The 19,415-nt window shown below is 49.0% G+C and overlaps 1 protein-coding gene across 3 annotated transcripts in view; it reads right to left on the reverse strand.

The window, feature by feature from the left end:
- The window catches only part of LOC135899632 (protein dispatched homolog 1-like), a 500,922-nt gene that overhangs the window by 325,940 nt on the left and 155,567 nt on the right, over window positions 1–19,415 (reverse strand). The gene's annotated exons all lie outside the window — the stretch shown is intronic.

Consider the following 19,415-nt stretch of genomic DNA (forward strand, 5'->3'; position numbering starts at 1 on the left):
GGGGGGCTAGTTTACAAAGAGGAAACGGACGTTCGCGTCACCTTGTATTGCCGGAGGACCGAGTGTTTAAAAACTGCTGTGGTGCGAATGCTAGGGACACATCTCTTGAGCAGTCATGTTGGACTGAGACTCTCTCTGAAGCAGTCATGCTAGACTGATATAAATATTGTAATTAAACCCATATTCCTCGTTCTCGATGATAAGCAGTCCTTCCCTTCATCAACGTCCTCAGCGTGGATAAGTTGGACGACGGCATGGGCCAGCTACCTTCTAATTCATGCCCGACTCCAATCTTGACAACGGATCACGAGCGCCGGGATTGAGCCCCGAGTCCTGACAGTGCCAAACAAAACCAAGAACTGATTATGAGGCACGCCGTAGTGGGGGACTCCGGAAACTTGGACCACCTGAAGTTCTTTAACGTGTGCCTAAATCTTAGTACACGGCTGTTTTCGCATTTCGCCATCAAAATGCGGCCGCCGTGGCCGGAGTTCGATCCCGCGACCTCGTGCTTAGGAGCCCAACACCACTGGGACTAAGCAACCACGGCGGGTAATGCAAAAGCTAATACATGTTGCTCCAATAGGATCAATAAGGATAAAGCTAATATCCGCTTAAAATCAAAACGCTGTAATTCCCCTCGCCTTCTAGGATTTCAAATGTTGTTCGGCCTATTCAGGAGGTTCTTCAAATAAGGTTCAATTTCCTTCACACCTCAGATAATTTCGCCCAATATGTGACACGCGCTAAAAAAGAAACACTCCACCGATTTATATATACTGATACAATATTTATTGCTGGAAAAGTCTATTTTTTTATTTTGTAGTCAGGGCTAGATTACTGTAGAGGAGGAAATTAGAACCATACTTCAGTTGACGGCGTGGGCCAGCTACCATCCAATTCATGCCCGATTCCAATCTCGACAACTGATTACGAACGATGGGATTGAGCCCCCAATCGTTACACCATTAACTCTCCCAAGTTTCTATAGATGCAGTTGAGCGATACCAGATATGACGAATCCACCTGAAGTCGCCCCAGAGAAGACTTGCTGTTGAAAGTACGAAGCGAACTCAAGGCAACGTCAACGCTACGTTCAATCGCCTCGGTGGTGGAGCCAGCGGCGCAGCCTTCTGCCTATACCGCCGCCGGCACGAACGCTGTCGCGCACGACACAAATAATCACACTACATCGTTTCTGCTGAGGTGTTGCGTGTATGCACTGCTCTGAGCAGAACGGACAGCAAACGCCGCGCTAACGTTATCTGATTCATTTATTAATTAATTTGTTTATTATGCGAAGCATATTACGAGGGCTCAACCCAGCTCCTCAGGCGCGGCGGTGACCATGAAATCACGTGACACCGTGACGTCACGACAGAGGAGAAGTGGATTTGGCTCAACTCTTGCAAGACGGGCTGGGTGGGAATCGAACCAGGGTCTCCGGAGTGTGGGACGGAGACGCTACCACTGAGCCACGAGTACAACGCTTCAAAGCGGTACAAAAGCGCCTCTAGTGAATGCGGTGTTGCCTTAGAAACGCGCTGTTTCTAAGGCGTGCGTCTCTTGCTCAGGCGCACATTTCGTTGCTTTGCTCGGCGAACGCTGCTTTGCTCGACGCTCACCGCGTCCAATGCGGGGCGCGTAGTCGCTGCCCTGTAGCCCATTGTCTTACACCCCTTGGCGGGTCGACGGGAACGCTGTCGCGTTCCACTCTTGAAGGCGAAGAAGTAATGCATGAGTTGTTTCTTCGTCTAGCCGAACCAAATATAGCCAAGCAACAGCAGTTCACCAGGCTAAACAGTGGTTCAACAACTAAAATAAAGGCTAGTATGCTTCGCATCCTGGGCTTAACCTTACCTAAGCCACAGCCATTTTTTTTATTTAATTTTTTATTTATTATATATACTTTCAAGGCCCTACGGCACTACAGAAAGGAGTGGTACATAACAAAGCAATGTAATATGCAGAAAACGGTATGCAGACAACGTTAAGCGGTAGCGTGGTAGACTGCTGTTTTGAATGAAGATGTATCTGTGATCTGAATGATGGAAGCAGGAAGGTGGTCCCAGTCGACACTTGTGCGGGTAAAAAAGAGTCACGATGCTTGTTCGTTCGGGGTGATGGGACGGCAACTTCACACCCGTGGTCAGAACGGGATGAAGTGTAGAAAGGTGGAGGTGATGAGTTGATTCTTGAGCACCTGGTTCATCATCAGCCTGGTTACGCCCACTGCAGGGCAAAGGCCTCTCCCATATATCTCCAACAACCCCGGTCATGTACTAATTGTGGCCATGTCGTCCCTGAAAACTTCTTAATCTCATCCACCCACCTAACTTTCTGCCGTCCCCTGCTACGCTTCCCTTCCCTTGGAATCCAGTCCGTAACCCTTAATGAGCATCGGTTATCATCCCTCCTCATTACATATCCTGCCCATGCCCATTTCTTTTTCTTGATTTCAACTAAGATGTTATTAACTCGCGTTTGTTCCCTCACCCAATCTGCTCTTTTGTTATCCCTTAACGTTACACCTATCATTTTTCTTTCCATAGCTCGTTGCGTCGTCGTCAATTTCAGTAGAACCCTTTTCGTAAGCCTCCAGGTTTCTGCCCCGTACGTGAGTACTGGTAGGACACAGCTATAATAGCACCTGGTTATAGAGTGATAAACCTTGTAAAATAGGCAAAGACAAGCGCAGACAGATCTGGCAGATCCAGGGTCTTTTTTCATACATGTAACACTGCAATGGCGGGAATAGTTAGATAAAATAAAGCGAGCAGCTCGGTTTTGAATGGCTTCAAGGTTTACGGTTAGTGATGCTTGATTGTTATCCCAAATGGCAGATGCGTATTCAAGTTTTGAGCGAACTAGGGTTTTGTAGAGTGTCAATTTTACCGAAGTAAGAACGGTAGAAAAGTTACAACGAAGATATCCTAACATGCGATTAGCATTAGCAGTAATATAATTAGTATGCATATTCCATGAAAGATCCTTAGTTATGTGAAGGCCAAGATATTTGTGAGCGTTAACGGATGCTAATGAAGTGTCATTAAGTACATATCACCACTGATTGTTATTGCTGGTTTTACGTGATATGCGCATCGATTTACACTTGTTAGCGTTGAGTTTCATGAGCCATTTTTTAGACCAGAGTGATACATTGTGAAGATCTCCTTGCAGTTTATCTGAATCATCAGGGTTAGTGATCTTCCGCTATATTACGTAATCATCTGCGAACAGAATAATTGATGATGACTTTACACAGGGAGATCATTAATTTAAGTCAAGAAAAGTAGAGGCCCCAAGACGGACCCTTGTGACACTCCGGATGTAACTGTTGACAAAGCAGATGAAGAGTTATTGGTTGTGACATATTGAGTTCGATTAGAAAGAAACTCCTTAATCTAAGACAACACATTTGGGTCAATAGTTAACTAGACGCTAACTATAAAGCAGACGCTTTCTCGGCGGTCTCATCCAGCACACCATCTGCAGGTGTGACGCCTGCAACCAAACAGGTGACGCTTATCGTTTCGCCCGCGGTGTAAGACGCCCAGCTGCAAGGACGCGATTAATTCTATCCACAGTTGTCTTCACGGAGGAAAGAAGCAAAATAGGAGAAGGCCTCCTAACATCGCGTTTATCAAGCCGGAAAGGCAGCCATCTTGGTGTGCCTTTCCCCTTCGCGTCTGTAATCACGCAGCTCATCGGAGCAGACGGCACGAGCTTTGAGCTTGCACCGCTACGAGCCGCCGGAAGAGTGTGCTGCTCACACGCGTCAGAACAAAGCCTACGAAACTTCTGTAACAGTTTTAGTGAAGCAGACGCACACCGTCTGTTGTTTTTTTCGTGGCGCGTTGAAGAAGACGGCGAGGACCCGTGCCGTGATCACGTGAGCTGCTTTGTTGCTGGCTGAGACTCGCGCACTCACAGACCCATACACACGATCTTTATACGCTTACGCACCGCACTCCAAACTCAGCTTGTCTCGCGAGCGGAATGTGCTTCGGGAGAGATACGAGCCGAAAAAAAAAATCTTACATCACTTTTCGGAGGACGATAAATAGCAGCAAGAGATTCAGCAGCGAGGGTGCTGTGGCAAATAAAGGCTGTTCGGCAGGCACACCAGTCCCAGTGGTCCTTTGCGAAACAGAGGACGTGACTTTGGCCACACTCTCTCCAACGCATCCGGGCTGGTTGGGACCTCACCTACAGGCGTTCTTTCCTTCATGGTCCCGTTGGTCGTGATTACGCCAATAGATTTTTTTGAAGTAGTAGCTTAGCGCAAATAAAACCACAGACACAAGGAAGACAGACAAGGACAAGCGCTAGAACGCCAATGGAACGCCAATAGAACACCGCCTCAAAACACCGAGCGTAACGCCATATCCTGCTATCACTGTCGAATGCCTCAACCCTCCGGGCTAAAATATGCCCAATTTCTTTTTCGCTCTCTCATTCTTCTTTTCTGAAACCACAAACTATGTGGTTTTGCAATTTCGCGGTGCCCCAAATTGCGCAACCAAGCAATTCTCCGTGGCGCGGCATACCGTTCAACGAGAAACTAATTAAAACTCCACAAATTAGTTGCGGCGCAAGGGTCTCTTTCGCGCTCGCGTTTCGCATCTGCCAGTCAACGACGATGACGCTGCCCCGTTATAGGATTAACAAAGGCGCGCCCGCACCGGTCGTTCTCACGACGTTTTAAAGCCCACGCGAATTCTCGAAACACGAAGCTCCCTGCGCGCGCCGCTGCTCGGCCCACGTCGAACGCTCGAAAACGAGCCGGAAGTACGGTAATAAATTTTGGCCACCAGGCAAACTCATACATTTTTTAGCCAAACGTCGAGTGCACTGTATTGCTAATAAATACCGCTAACGAATACCACAGACAATGTGTTAGTTATGATATTAGGTGGGATTAGGATTAGTAGTAGATTAGTAAGGCTGGTTTTTTTTTCTCTCTCTTTCGTGAATGATGCAGGTAGGATATCGATAACTGCCTCTTTTCGAATTGTACAATCTTTAGAACGGTGATTGTTTGGGCTATAGTTGGTTTTCCATTTTTAGTTTGTGCGGTACAGCGCGAAGCAGGGACAAAGGACGCAAGAAAACGAGGACAAGTGTCCTCATTTTTCTCGCGTCCTACGCCCCTGCTTCGTGCTGTACCACACAGTCTAAAAATGTATAATCCTGGCACGTTAGGTCGAGATGCCTCAAAGCAACAGATCTAGAGTCGACCGATTCTTCAACGGAAACGCGCGAGCCACCATTGGCCGCGGCCGGTCACTGCATTCCAACCGCGCGTGCGAAGAGGTCAGCAAGAGTATAGCGCGTGCCAGGGGCTGTGTCGTGCTGGTGGGAAGAGCCTAGCAGACGAAACTCGCTTCCAGTGTTGTATGGGTTGGGGTCAAGCATGAAATAGACGGTAGCTGGCCCATGCCGTCGTCCAACTCATCCACGCTGAAGGCATTGTTGAAGGGAGAGACTTGTTCTCTACGAGAACGAGGAATATGGGATTTATTTGCAGTATCTACATGAGAACGTTGCAGTCCATCAGTCTAGCATGACTGAAAGAGGAATGCACACCGAACGGCCGATGACGGCTGCTTAAATACACTCTGTCCTCCCTAGATCCCTAGGTGAGAGAAAACGGCCTTCAACCCTAGACCATCAACTGAAGGGAACACTGAGGCGAAAAAAGAAAGAAGACACTCTACTCTCTACTCTTGTGTCCTGACTGCACGCCTCATTTCCTTTTTGCACAATGAATCCTTACCAACTAGCTCAGCTTTCTGTCGTTCTAACCCTCGACCGGTGGAAGCGTCCAAAGTCATCGTCGCCGACCCGCCTTTTGAGGGGAAGAGTTTATAAACTCATTTCCGCACAGGTTTCGCTGACCACGCCGAGGTGAGAGGGTTCTGGCAGACAAGGGCCCTGCCCTGAGCAAGCGCCTCTTGATCCCAGTGTTGACTCCACAGACAGTGGCCGCCGCGTCTGTCCATTGACTAATGACTTCTAAGACCCGTGAGACGGCGCCACAAAACTTCTTCCAGGAGTTCCCCCGCTCCAATCAAACCGTGAAGGCAACGGCGACTCCACAAACAATACTTGGTCCACCGACTGCGTCCAGACATCCCGGCGCCGCTCAGTTGGGGCACGACGCATTGTGGTTCTTACAAAGCGAGTCGTCGCAGCAGACATGGTGGCGGCGATGGGTTGTTGACTCGGCGCATTGTTGTTTTCACAAAGTGAGTCATCGCAGCGAGCCGGGCAGGTTCCGGCGGTCGCTTCTGTAGCTCGCGAGCCCGCGCAGGCCGTTCGTAACAGTGTGCTTTGTGCGCATGCGCTTCAACTCTTGCTGATCCCGTCGCTACGCGCTGCTGAAAGGCACCGACCAGCCGCGGCCAGTCGACGCTCGCGCGCTATACTGTTAAAGACTCGGTAGACCGCAGAGTTTCATACAATAATCACTAGGGGGGAACTCTGGCGCCAGCGTATACGGGACGGTTCCGCGGGGCGGTTTGAGCCAGCACGGGAATTACGGGAAGTACACGGATGTGCCTAAACTTCGTCCTTCTGGCGTCAAACGGATCCGCGATCTTGTAAGATTCGTCATTTCTAACAAAGCACTGCGCTAAACAATTTAAAAGAACACTAAAGGCAGGACTCGCGCCTGGGCCCTCTAAGCACGGAAGCCCGATACTGAAACCATCACGCCACGGACACATGCATCCAGGTGTGGCTCAGAACGCCCTTACGAATTTATTTTGGGAAAGCTGCAGCGTTTTGGGACGCTTGGTGCGTTTCGATTTGGCCACCCCGATAGGTCGAGCCGCTGCAGTTAGTAACGATTGTGGGCGTTTGCCGAGTATTCTGCACTAAGAAAAGCATAGACCGCTTCGAATTTTAGCGCAATGAACACAGATAAAGCGTAATAAACAAAGCCACAAGAACGTCTCAATCTACAAGTACGAAGATCAGACAAGTCTATGTACTTCCCGTCATTCCCACGGTGGCTGAGAGATCGCAACGACAGAGTTCCCTCTAGTAATTATTGTATCAAGCTCTATGCGGTAGACTGCACGTTATATGTGTTTGAGATACGTATTTTACATTAAGACGCACCATTACAGTATTTCACTAGGGGAATTCTTCCTGCATAATGTAGCTCGCACTCAATAAGCTCGAACTAAAGCGCAGCTTTCAAGAGAGAACATAACGCACCGTTTGCGCTGTCAGCCATGGTAAACTGTCGGGACATCCAAATAAAGACGAATGTGTGAAATTGGCGGTGAACAAAAAAACATTAAACAACCTGTTTGAGATCCAGCGGCCCGGATCGACAGCTCTGGGACTCCGGCACGCGAGTCACGTGACGCGTGGGATGTGACGCCTCGCGTGGCAAGTGCGATGCATGCGTGGGATCTCGCTTGTCGCGCCAGCGCGTCCTGCAGCAGCCGTTTCCGGCTAACATGTCCATCTCTATTAGTTCGCCGTGTACAGCAAAACAAACGCCCTCTTCTCTTAAATTGCAAATTAAAAAAAAAGAAAGAAAGGTGGTAACGAGGAGGAGGAGGAGGAAAGGGGTAAAATAAAAACAAAAGGGCAACGAATGCAGTAATAGTTGATGTACACAGAGGAACGTGAAACAAGCTCTGCAAGAGGGGCAATGAGATATCGAATCACATAGTTTCACGAAGAAGACTAAAATGACAGCCGTTTCGAGTAATTGTCTAAGTGGTGTCTAAATTTTAGGAAAGAAATAAAAAACAATTTAAACGCACTGATTTGCCGCATGGGGCTAAATCCTTTTAGTCGTAACATTCTTTCTCTGGAAGCCATTTCTTTCAAACATTGCCGCTGAGAAGTGCAATGTTGTTGGTGCGTTTGAGGAATTTCATTCGATTCGTCACGAAAATCCTTGCACCCACGATATGTTACTTCGCTTTTCCGTCCATTTGCCTTAAATGTTTCCCTCTCCATCTATACAGAACAAGAACGTTTCCATCCAGTCTTTTCACAATCACCCATAGTGAGCAAGAAACATATTTAGAACGCCAAACCAAGAAAACGAGGCAACAGCGGCGGTATTTTCGCGCAACTGTATGTTTGCGCAACTACATATACTTACGGCAGGTAGTGACTGCGGATCTGGATCATGAGAATGAAATAATCAAACGAATAAGAATGGGCTGGGGTGAGTTTGGCAGGCATTCTCAGAACATGAACAGCAGGTTCCCGTTATCCCTCAAGAGAAAAGTTTATGACAGCTGTGTCTTACCAGTACTCACGTACGGGGCAGAAACCTGGAGGCTTACGAAAAGGGTTCTACTTAAATTGAGGACGACCCAACGAGCTATGGAAAGAAGAATGATAGATGTAACGTTAAGGGATAAGAAAAGAGCAGATTGGGTGGAGGAACAAACGCGAGTTAATGATATCTCAGTTGAAATCAAGAAAAAGATATGGGCATGGACAGGACACGTAATTAGGAGGGAAGATAAGCGATGGTCATTAGAGTTATGGGATGGATCCCAAGGGAAGGGAAGCGTAGCAGGGGGCGGCAGAAAGTTAGGTGGGCGGATGAGGTTAAGAAGTTCGTAGGGACAACATGACCACAATTAGTACATGACCGGGGTAGTTGAAGAAGTATGGGAGGGGCCTTTGCCCTGCAGTGGGCGTAATCATACTGATGATGATGATAATTATGATGATGATGATTATGTACGTTACATACAGCTGCTGGCAGAATCTTCTCGTTCCTCTTGGTCCTTTTATTTTGTTCTTCAACGAAGTTTAATCCACTTTTTTTTCACCCTTTGACGTTAAGCACGCCACTGCCCATCTGGTTGAGCCCACGCGGTCTCTGCTCCCTATACGTCGACGCCCCTGCACGTGATGAGCTCCATCGCACCATATCGAGTGCACCGCTAAGGGAGTCCGGTCCACTCGCTCTTGCCACAGTGCGTCTGACGGCGACAGCTCTCTCAATCAATCAAGAGTAAATCACACGCGGCCCTTCTGCCATCGTCGACGCGTAGAGGAACAAAATAAAAAAAAGAAGAAGAGAAAGTAAGTGGGGAGACTTTCGCTATACCTGCGTCTTTAGACCCGTGTTGCGACAGCATCACGTTCGCACAGTTGACACCGACATACCTTTTTTTAACAGCTCAGACTTTTTAACGCGATCGCCATTGCTTAGGATGCTTCGGTCACTTCCCGGTTGCCCGCGATCACCGCGTGCACCGTTTCGCGACAGCAGTTCGGGCGGTGTTGCCACGGCTGCCCGTGTGCGCATGCGCGCAACGACCTGGATCTCGCCGCTATACGCGGACCTAGCAGACGACTGCAACCACTCCCGTTGAAGTGGAGAGGCCCTGACCCTCGCCCTTGTGGTGCAGTGCTTTCCAGGCACCGCGGCAGGAAACTCTTGAGAGCTAGACTGCGAGTCGGCCTAGTTGAAACAAATTCATCTTAAAACTTATTGTGCGCAACAAACAGGGACGAAGAATAGAAGAAACACAAGGACGATGCGCTCGTCCTTGTGTTTCTTCTATTCTTCGTCCCTGTTTGTTGCGCACAATAAGTTTTAATCTTGAGAGCGCTTGTGGCCACGCGGTCATTTTTCGCGCGCTGGAGGCATACTCGCAGAAAAAAATAAAAAAGTGCGCCTCATCGAGCAGTCGGGATGCTCGCCATACGTAAAACAAAAAAAAATTACTGTTCGGACAGAAAGAGCGCCTTTCCAGTCCATCTCCTCCTGCGCTGTTCCTTTCGGGCCACAAACATTCGCAAATATATACACGACTCCGGCCCAACATCGTATACTATGTCTTAGTGCGCAAACTGCAGCCCCGAAATGGGCGCGCCCGCGTGCGAATTATTATTATTCTTTGTTTTGCACACATATACACATATACACAGGTAACAGGAAAGGGAAAACGAGGAGCAGGCTGGCAACTGCCAAGTCGAGCGCCAAAGAGGCAACGCTTTAGCGAACAGGGCCACACGTATACAAGCTATGGCTTACTTATTTGTGCACGCCCCTTCGCGGGGCAGTGTTAAAAAAATTGCAAGGCGTCACATCCCTACAGTGTCGCGAAAGATTCGCCCCAATGCCGCAGCTCCCCAAGGCGGTCGGACTAAGATATATATATATATATATATATATATATATATATATATATATATATATACGCCATTAATTTGAAAGAACTGCCGCACCGGGGCGGTCGAAGAAACGCCTGGCAGCTGGGGGCAGCCCCAAAGACTTGTCAGCCCATCGACAACCTCCAGCAACGTATGCATAGAGCCATAGCCCGCGTTAAAGCCTCCCGTTGCGCACGAACGCCCCCTCTGCCCCGATTAATCTGTTCCGCTGGAAGAAGCCGTCCGGCTCCCGATTCCTACCCTGCCTCCGCGAAATCAGTTGGGCGAGAGGGAAATGGGGAAGGGAACGGTTTTCGCGGCCGGCCAACGCCACCTAGATAGCACAAGGCCTTTTCACTCCGATCCATGCACGTCATGTTATCTGGCCCGACTGCCATATAATCTAATAGGGATGCTCTCGAGCAGGCAACAGTGATTTTGAAGTCACCACTTTCATCACACCAGCCTTGTCAATGGAAATTTCGGGCCAGGTAGCGGACGTCATGGATCGGAGTAAACAGGCCTTGTGCTATCTAGGTGGTGTTGGGCCGGCGCGGTCTCGGACGATCAGGGAAGGCGAGCATATTCGAGCCGTCCCTATATCGAACCCCCGACGAATTATCGAGTTTCGCTCGGATCTTCGCGGAACTCGTCGTGACGGCTCGGACAGGCCGAGCTGCCATGCCAGCGAGACTCCGACCTTTTTACCGTATTTACTCGATTTTTAACGCATTGCTCAATAATGAAATGTTTATTTAAATTCCGTCGATGCTTGGAGGCTTGGGCAGATGCCGCTCCATGGTGCAGCGAAACCATGGATAATGACACGTTCTATACTGCGAGTTCGTATTATGTTGGAGAATATCTTGTGCAGGTTATACTGGAGTTACATACGAGGCTGTGCGGCACGGACCCAGAGTGGGCCCATTGTGGCACGCTCTGCAAACATCGCCTCCCAGTGAGCGAAGCAACCCAGCAAGCAGACGATTGAAAAATGAAGCACAGTGTGCGCAGACGTTGTAGTTTCTTTCTTCCACTTCTAGCGGCCGCCGGTACTGTTCACACTTTATATGTGTGTAAGTGTCTGTAATAAAAGAACGACATATCTCAGCTCTGTAAAACTGCCCCTTGTTGGAGACATCTAAAGCGGCCAAAACTGGCGTCACACATCGATCCGAGGTGCACGCAGTTAATTCGCGAGTAGGACATTCGCAAGGCAATCGCAAACAATGCAACAAATTCACGTAAGATGTTCAAATTCACGTATCAAACTTATCCGCTTAACGCCCTCTTACCGGTGCAGGTTATAGAGCTGCGATATCTATTCTAATCGAGTGTGTGTGTGTGTGTGTGTGTGTGTGTGTGTGTGTGTGTGTGTGTGTGTGTGTGTGTGTGTGTGTGTGTGTGTGTGTGTGTGTGTGTGTGTGTGTGTGTGTGTGTGTGTGTGCGTGCACACACACACACAAACACACACACACACACACACGCATATGTAAACACTGTGCTTCAGTTTTCTTTCTTTTAAGTTGGCTATTCTCAAACATTTTTGTAGAAGGTGCGAAGTCCTGAATCAGAATTCTGCTGTCTATAAAGTCGGCAGAGATGAGGTTTCTTTCCGAAATGCAACAAATTTCGTTCCAATCGGCTCGGCAGTTCTTTAATGAGAGAATTTCTGTGTTTCACAGTTACTCGAGGAAAGCACTCCAAGTCGTTCCGAAAGTAAAGCCCCCTCTCAGGTGAAGAGAAAATGCAGAGCAAAGCGATAACCTTCCTTTAGAGTTATCACAATAAAAGGGCAGGTTAGTATGGTTTCGTGTCTAACGCAAACGCGATGCCTTTTGCTAAGATTTTACGGGCGAAGTGAAACAGCTTCTCATATATCCCGTATTACTCTTTAAAAAAAAAGCTATGCGAAAAGAATGCGGCAGCCTTACGGATCCCGTAAGAACGTCACGAAGAACATGTCCAATCACTAGTCGGTAGAAAAACAGTCAACTGCTTTTCGCACCTCTCCTACAACGAAGACACTCGGGCAGGGAGAGAAAAGAGAGTGAGAGATTTCTCATCGGAAGTCGTTAGCAATGAGCATTTCTTCGAGAGCCCCGGCACGGGCAAAACAAGTTATTTTCGCGAAACGTGCTCCGCGCCCGACGGCAGAAAACAGAAGGAAAAAAGCAATAACCGGAACGAACGAGTCCATAAGGCCAGACGGAACACGCTCAGCACACTCCGCCAAATGAACGTCGATTACCGACTACAGCGGCGACGGCAAGGCCGTGGCGTACAAGAGCACCAGCAGCAGCAGCAGCTGCAGCAACGGCCCCTAGCGAGCAGGCCAAAAGGCCAATGGGTCGAGCCGACAAAGGCCGTCGTGAGTTTCGCTCATTCTTCCGAGACGCCACAGCAGCGTCGGCCGCTACGGCGGGGAAACAAGGACTGAGAACAAATGGTGGCCCTCTTGATGACCTGCCTTCTCCGAGCACGGTGAACGCCGATCGCCAGGGGGAAGGGGGGGGGGAGAGAGGATTACGGATACGTACGCATGCGCGCGCAAACAGGAGCGCGGGGGACAGCGCCACCTCGTAGACAGCGACGTACTTAGGGGTCGCATAAAAAAATGTTTCTATCCAGTGGCGACGTGCTCGGCCCGTGACAAAAGCCTCATGGGGCTCGTTTGGACGCGCGAGCATTGCGGGGGCGAGCTTTCCAACTTGCAAATGAATTAGCTGCACCATTTTTCTTTTCTTAGCGACTGCGCGTTGGACCCCTGGGATTCCCGTTTATTCACTTCGCCGCGTGTACGAAAAGTGCTCCATCGTCAACGCTTTTGTCCTCTCCCCCAAACTCTGTTGTTGTGTGTGAGGTTGCACACTCTATCCCACATATGTGCCCCCGCAGGGAAAGACTCAATGAACGGAGCTGGCGTTCTCAGTCAATCGGAGAAGGCGTATAGCCAGTCAGAACTGACGAGACTAATTTCGCAACTAGACAAAATTTGACAATATCCCGAAGAGCACCACCCAACTATGGTCCAGCTGGATTTTACGCTTCCTTCCGCGCTTTAGTGGCCTTTCGTTCAAGCTGTGTTCTGTCAGTGTACGATGACGCTGCTGTTAAAAACGACCCGCTGAGGTGCAAGTTTTGCCAGCCAGTGGCGACAGCGGCGTCAACTTTTCCTGAAAAGCCACCGTCATCACCTAGCCAAACGGCGTCACAAAGTCTAGTGTGTGCGGAGGACAATACACCGCGTCCGCGACTCTTCGTCGCGGGATTGCCGAGATGAGTTCGACGAACCAGGCTTTGTGACTGAACACGCCACTGCCGACCTGGTCTGCCGCGAGCGGGGGAGTTCCCTAGGGGACGTATTTGGCGGCAACGTCCCATGCGCCTTTCAGGACGCAAAACAATGGAGAACCGGCGGCCACGCTAAGGGGGTCAGCTCGGGCAATAAGATGCGCCTTTCCTGACGTAAGCCCCGCGTTCTGCGAAGACCGTCTGACCTCGGTGGGGATCATGAAACATGTGCGGAAGTGTGTATGTGTAAGCCCTCCCGCTAAAAGGCGGCTCGTCTACGATGCCTGGTCGAAGGTTTACCTCACCTAGGGATCGAGGGAGGATCGAGTGTTTATAAACCGCTGTTGTGCGACTGCTCAGTGTACTTTCTCTCGCAGTCATGCTAGACTGATGAACTGCAACGTCCTTATGTAGATACTGTAAATAAGCCCATATTCCTCGTTCTCGATGAGAAGCAGTCCTTCCCTTCAACAACGTCCTCAGCGTGTATAAGTTGGACGACGGCATGAGCCAGCTACCATCTAATTCATGCCCGACTCCAATCTTGACAACTGGTTACGAACGGTGGGATTGACCTCCCAATCCTCACACTGCCAATTCTCGCCCTGTCATTGCAAGACAGGTGTTTCCAGTCCGCGAGGCACTGCTAAGCGTCGCAGCAAGATGGGCCACGACTAGCTCTTCACAGAGCTCGGAATGGTCCATTATGCGGGATGTATTTGGGCTTGACGGAACTTCAAAGGATATCCTGTGGACGCTGTAGGATAATTGTAGTTCTTGAGCTGGATCACTCGAAGCGGCACACATTGTTCTTGCACGAGTAATCGGGATCCAGAATAGACTAGTTAACAACAATCACTAAGTAAGTTTTTAACTATAGTTACATTGCCGCGCATATATGGCTATTTACTCATTGTAGCCGGCTAGTTCGCAAGGCGCATCCACTAGGAATGAATTCTGAGGGTGTCACTGGTTTTCGAGAATTTGCGCCATCAAATTAGCGGTAAAAATGCACAATTGCTCTACTTAATTTTTCATCAAAACGCCGTTTTCTGCATTGAAACAAAAAAGTAACTGGAAAGCTAGCCCATGTATACGCATTTTGTCTCATGATTTGGGAATGAATATTTCGAAACTGGTCTCATCCAGAAAATCATTTCCAAGTGGATATGGTTTAATTTTTAGACCTTTTAACTTTAACTTGCGATAAGTGACGCGTAAAGTAAATTTTTAAAAGTTATTTAGCGAATTATTGTTAATTAGTCGATTACGCATTTCTATGTTTCGTGAAAGTAATGTCCGCCTCTCGCTGTAATCCAGCTGAAGGACTAGGATTGTGCCCACTGCCGGAAGCCACTTATTTAAATATATGTATATTATTATAGACAAAAAAAACACTGCATATTGTAATCTAAGAGTATTGCGCCACAGATGGTTAAAACTAATCGTTACAGGTGTGTTGATTTGGGTGTCCAAGCAAGTAAATAAATCAGGAGCCATTCCATTATGTGAACGTTGATGACCAACGAAGCTGTTTAGCACACGACACAGAGGCGACACAAAAAGTTATGTTTTATATGCCAAAACCACTTTCCGATCATGAGGCACGCCGTAGTGGAGGACTCCGGAAATTGCGACCACCTGGGGTCCTTTAACGTGCACCTAAATCTAAGCACACGGGTGTGTTCGCATTTCGCCCCCATCACAGAGGTGTCACAGAATTGTGAACAAAGGTACGAACTCATTTACCGTGATTTTCGCATACATTCGCATGGAGTCAGAGCCACCACGGGAGAACGAAAGGAAAGAAACCGAGATACGCAAAGCGCTTGGAACGCCGACAAAGAGAGGGCGGCGCGAACGTAGGCGTGGCCGACGCGGGCCTAAGTGCAGTATCCGTTCTCGTCAGCTTAATATCAGACACGGGTTCTATTCGGACCCAATCTTATTTTTTGCAAGTCGGCGGAGTGCCTGAAGCATGCTTCACCTCACATCTTCGGGATCGGCCCACGGTCTTTTGCACACGCACACACAAAAAAAGAAGACGCGGGGAAGCCTAGTCACAAACAGCTTCGCCGTAATAAATCAAGGTCTTCCGAGGACGCTGTTGCACACAGTTTGTCACTACGGCCGCAGGAACGCCGAAGTCCGGCAGTGCGCTAAGCCGTCCAAGCCGCGAGGTATATAACGCCTTTCCGCCGCCACGAGTCTGCCCGCACCAATACGTGGGAGAAATAAACAGCTCGGGTGCTGCCACCTTCCGGCGAGACACAACACAGAGCCAGCCGTCGGAACCAATCGAGTTATCCGCCGCGAACGTGGTAGAGGGATGTTGCGAACGTGCGCCGGGAATAAAGGGCAAACTAGGAAGCGGGGGGGAGGGGAGACGCTATATAAGAGGGGGAGAGAGAGAGAGAGTGAAGGATTCGCGTAATCTTGTTGACGCCGGGCGGTCTGTGGATGCTCCCTACGCAAGCCATTTCCGCGTGGACGGACAGAGGGAGATTGTGCCTCGTCCGAACCAACATACTGCATGCGCATTTGTCTATTCGTTGCGTTCGGAATCCTTCGGGCGCGCTCGGAGGTGAAGGTCGACCGGAAAGAGGGCGTTCCCTCCTCCTCGTTTCTGCCAACACTTCTGTTGTTTTCAGTTGCCAGAATATATAAAGAAATATTGAAAACAAAAGCTTGACACCGCATTATCTTCGTTCTTTTCTTTTCTCTTTTTGAGCACGGGTTGCTGCGCGAGTTGTTATAGTTATAAAGCAGCAGAATCATCGATGTTTGTGATTGAAACAGCGCGGTAAATTGACGGGAAATTGGAGGCATTTTGACGCGAAACCTCTTCCTTTTTCGTTCAGCACGTGGGGTTGCTTGAGAAAATCGCACGTAAAGTTACATGTCTGTAACAAAACGCAACGAAAACATGTAATACCAGTATCGCTTGTATCTCTAAAGCAACTTATTTCGGCATCGCTGTGTAGAGGCGAAAAAGAAAAGCATTGCGCGATCCTGGCCCCGATGGCTTCTGACGTCGCGTCAAGCATGACGTAACCGGAGCTAAATTTAGTCTCTCACTCGTATTTCAGACAGGCGCATCTCGGCAGTGTACGTTTGTCGGGATCTCACTCCACCGTATAGTATATAGTATTATCCATAATACAAAAACATGCGCTCATTACGAGTTATAAGGCTTACAATTGTGCAATTTCCTGCAGGAATTTGACGGTTGTTTCGGCTACGGCGCCCCGAGCAGTCGACACATAGGATTCCAAAACGGCGTGAAGAGTATCGGGCAGCAAAAGAGAAGGGGGGGTTGGGGGGAGGGAATGCAAATTTGTGCCCACCACATTTGACCACGGTGCGGGTCCACTACGGACAGGCAGCGAGTACGATTACGAGATTTGACCGTGGGACCTCCACCGGTTCAACATGCGAGCTTTCTAAAACGCGTGAATAACTGTCACTTCTGCATTTGTTGACGTTACTTCTACGTGCACCATCTGCAGGACGTACAAAACGTTTCGGTACCCCACTGTCGCATCTGTCCCCGATACATCCTATCCATGCAAATTTATTTATTTTGATTTTTTTTAAAGCTTGCGCTGAAAACTCGTATTTTCCGGGATACAAACGCGCTTTATTAAAGGTGATTTACATTTAGAAGCAGCAAAGAAGAAGCAAAGTGCTTGATACAGTTCATAGTGACAAGCAACACATTCTTGACAAGGTCAAAGTGACTTTTGCAGCGACTTTTGTGTTGCTGATCTCGAATCCTTCGGGAACTCGTCTGTACAGATTTGCTCGAAGCAAACATTATTCTAACGTCCTTTCACCATCAGCAGAGAGATAGAGAGAGCGGACACATAGAAAGGCAGGGAGGTTAACCGGAGGTAGTTCGGCTACGCTGCCTTGCACGGGGAGAAGGAGTAGGGGGATAAAAAAAGAAACAGAGAGCGGAAGGGAGAGTGAGACTTGCGACGGAAAGTTGGGAAATCGACGAGCGCAACTTCTCCGCCAACAATTTTTCTTTTTTTTGAAAGTTGACGCAGCATTCGTAAAATCGTAAAACGAGCCTAATTTCGTATGCTTTACAGAAAATTCTGGGGTGTTTTGCATGTACACGCAGTATGCTATAGTCCCTTCGAGATGACGTAATCCGCTGAGCTGAAAAGGATTCAGCGCCACCGCGAGCGGAGCAGACTACAGAGGTGAACTGTCGGGTATATTGCAGCGACAAACTCCCGTTTTTCGACGCACCGCATAGCATAACTGGTTTATCTCCGAGCGAGAATCACCAAAGAGCGAAACGTAATTAAAGACACTCGCGACTATGATTTCGCGGCTGAATGCACCGCCTTTGAAACCAACCTGTATCCGTAGGCACACGTGAAAGGGGGGGGGGGGGGAGCCCCAGTGAACAGGAACAAATACACAAGGAAACCGTATCGAAGCACGAACCGTGTAAGCGAAATGTCGACGGGAACGCCGACACGAAAGAAAACAAAAGCCTGGAATCGTGAAACCCGCCGTCTGCTCCCGCGTATTGGAATCGCTCGCATCTAATGACGTCATTGAAGCGCAGTCGACTTCCTCGTTCAAAGGGAACGCGCGTCGGCCTCTTGCTCCGATCTTCGGCAAACTTTCGACTTGAATGTGCGCCCACTCCTTGCAGGCTTCGCCAACTATTGAATAGCCAATTTGCATTTTCCTCACGCAGCGCTCTATTCAATGCTTTACGATAAAAGATGCAATTCGTTTTAAATGTTAATGCGAAGGCACTAGAAGGCGCAGCACGAGAAAATCCGTCGGCGTGACCAACAGACGGTACCAAACATGGCTGACTAAAGGTGCGGCCTAATGCGCGCGTCACTGTCACGTGACGGCGCGGCAAAAGGAGAGGAGGAGGTGGCGACACGTCACGCGTATAACACGGGCGCGTTCGCGGCGTTCCGAGGACTACATACGGTGCAATGCTTTCGCATTCCCACACGTGAGCAGTCTTGAGTGTCTGCCGAATTTTTTTTTTTTTCTAAACACTTGCGCACACCGAAAATCAAGGTCCCCACTTTCGACACGAATACCATGCAGGTCGCATTTCGAAAAAAGAAAAAGAAAACACACATGCTCGGCTTACATGCGTGTCATATTCTTCTGACGTTAGTGCGCGAAGTGGTGAGGACAACGGGAACATGCACATACGTCGACGGTCAGCGCTGCCAGAGCTTTCACGAGCAGCTTTTTTTTTTATTTTTTGCCTTTTTGCCCACCTCTCTGCGGTTTTAGCGTGGCTGCCCGGTACATAGTTCAGTCGAAAGGCTACTTGGCCACAAATTAATTAAAGGAAACAACAGTGCTCACAAGCTCCCTCTTTCGAGGTGAAGCCAATCCGGGATGCCCCAAGCTCTCGGCCAGCAGCAGCAACGTGACTCGGACGGCTTGGTCCACCTTGAGCAACAGGACGAGCGCCGATCGCGTGCTTGTCCTGTTCTGATTGTTTTTTGTCCGTTCCGGTCCTCGTATGCTCCGCGGTGCTTCAAGTTATGCTCTTGGCCAGCGGGCGGTCCTAGCTTCAACTGCGTGGCACATTGTGTTTGTATTGCGGAACCGTGCTGTATCACTGTGCTTTAGCGAAAGGCGGTGCGGAACACGAGAAGTTACCAGCGCGTTAGCGCGAAACCAAACTGCGCAGAACGTCTGCGATGGAAGAAGAACGCGAAGTTTTGCACAGCGAAGACTTTGTTTGATCCAGCCGGTCAAACATACTGGTGTGAGTAATGCGGCGCAACAAGAGAAAGAAACGGACAAGATGGCGCCCGTCCTGTCCATATGTGTGTTTCTCATTCATCATTCTTCTTTTATGAAGAAGTAGTTTAATGAATGGAAAATGTAGAGAGGTCGGCCGGATAATGGAGCATCTGGCCTGCTACTCTACGTAAGGGAAGGGGAAGAGGGGAAGAAAAAGGGTC

The sequence above is a fragment of the Dermacentor albipictus genome, chromosome 10, assembly GCF_038994185.2.
Source record: "Dermacentor albipictus isolate Rhodes 1998 colony chromosome 10, USDA_Dalb.pri_finalv2, whole genome shotgun sequence".
In the NCBI taxonomy this organism is placed as follows: Eukaryota; Metazoa; Arthropoda; class Arachnida; order Ixodida; family Ixodidae; genus Dermacentor; species Dermacentor albipictus.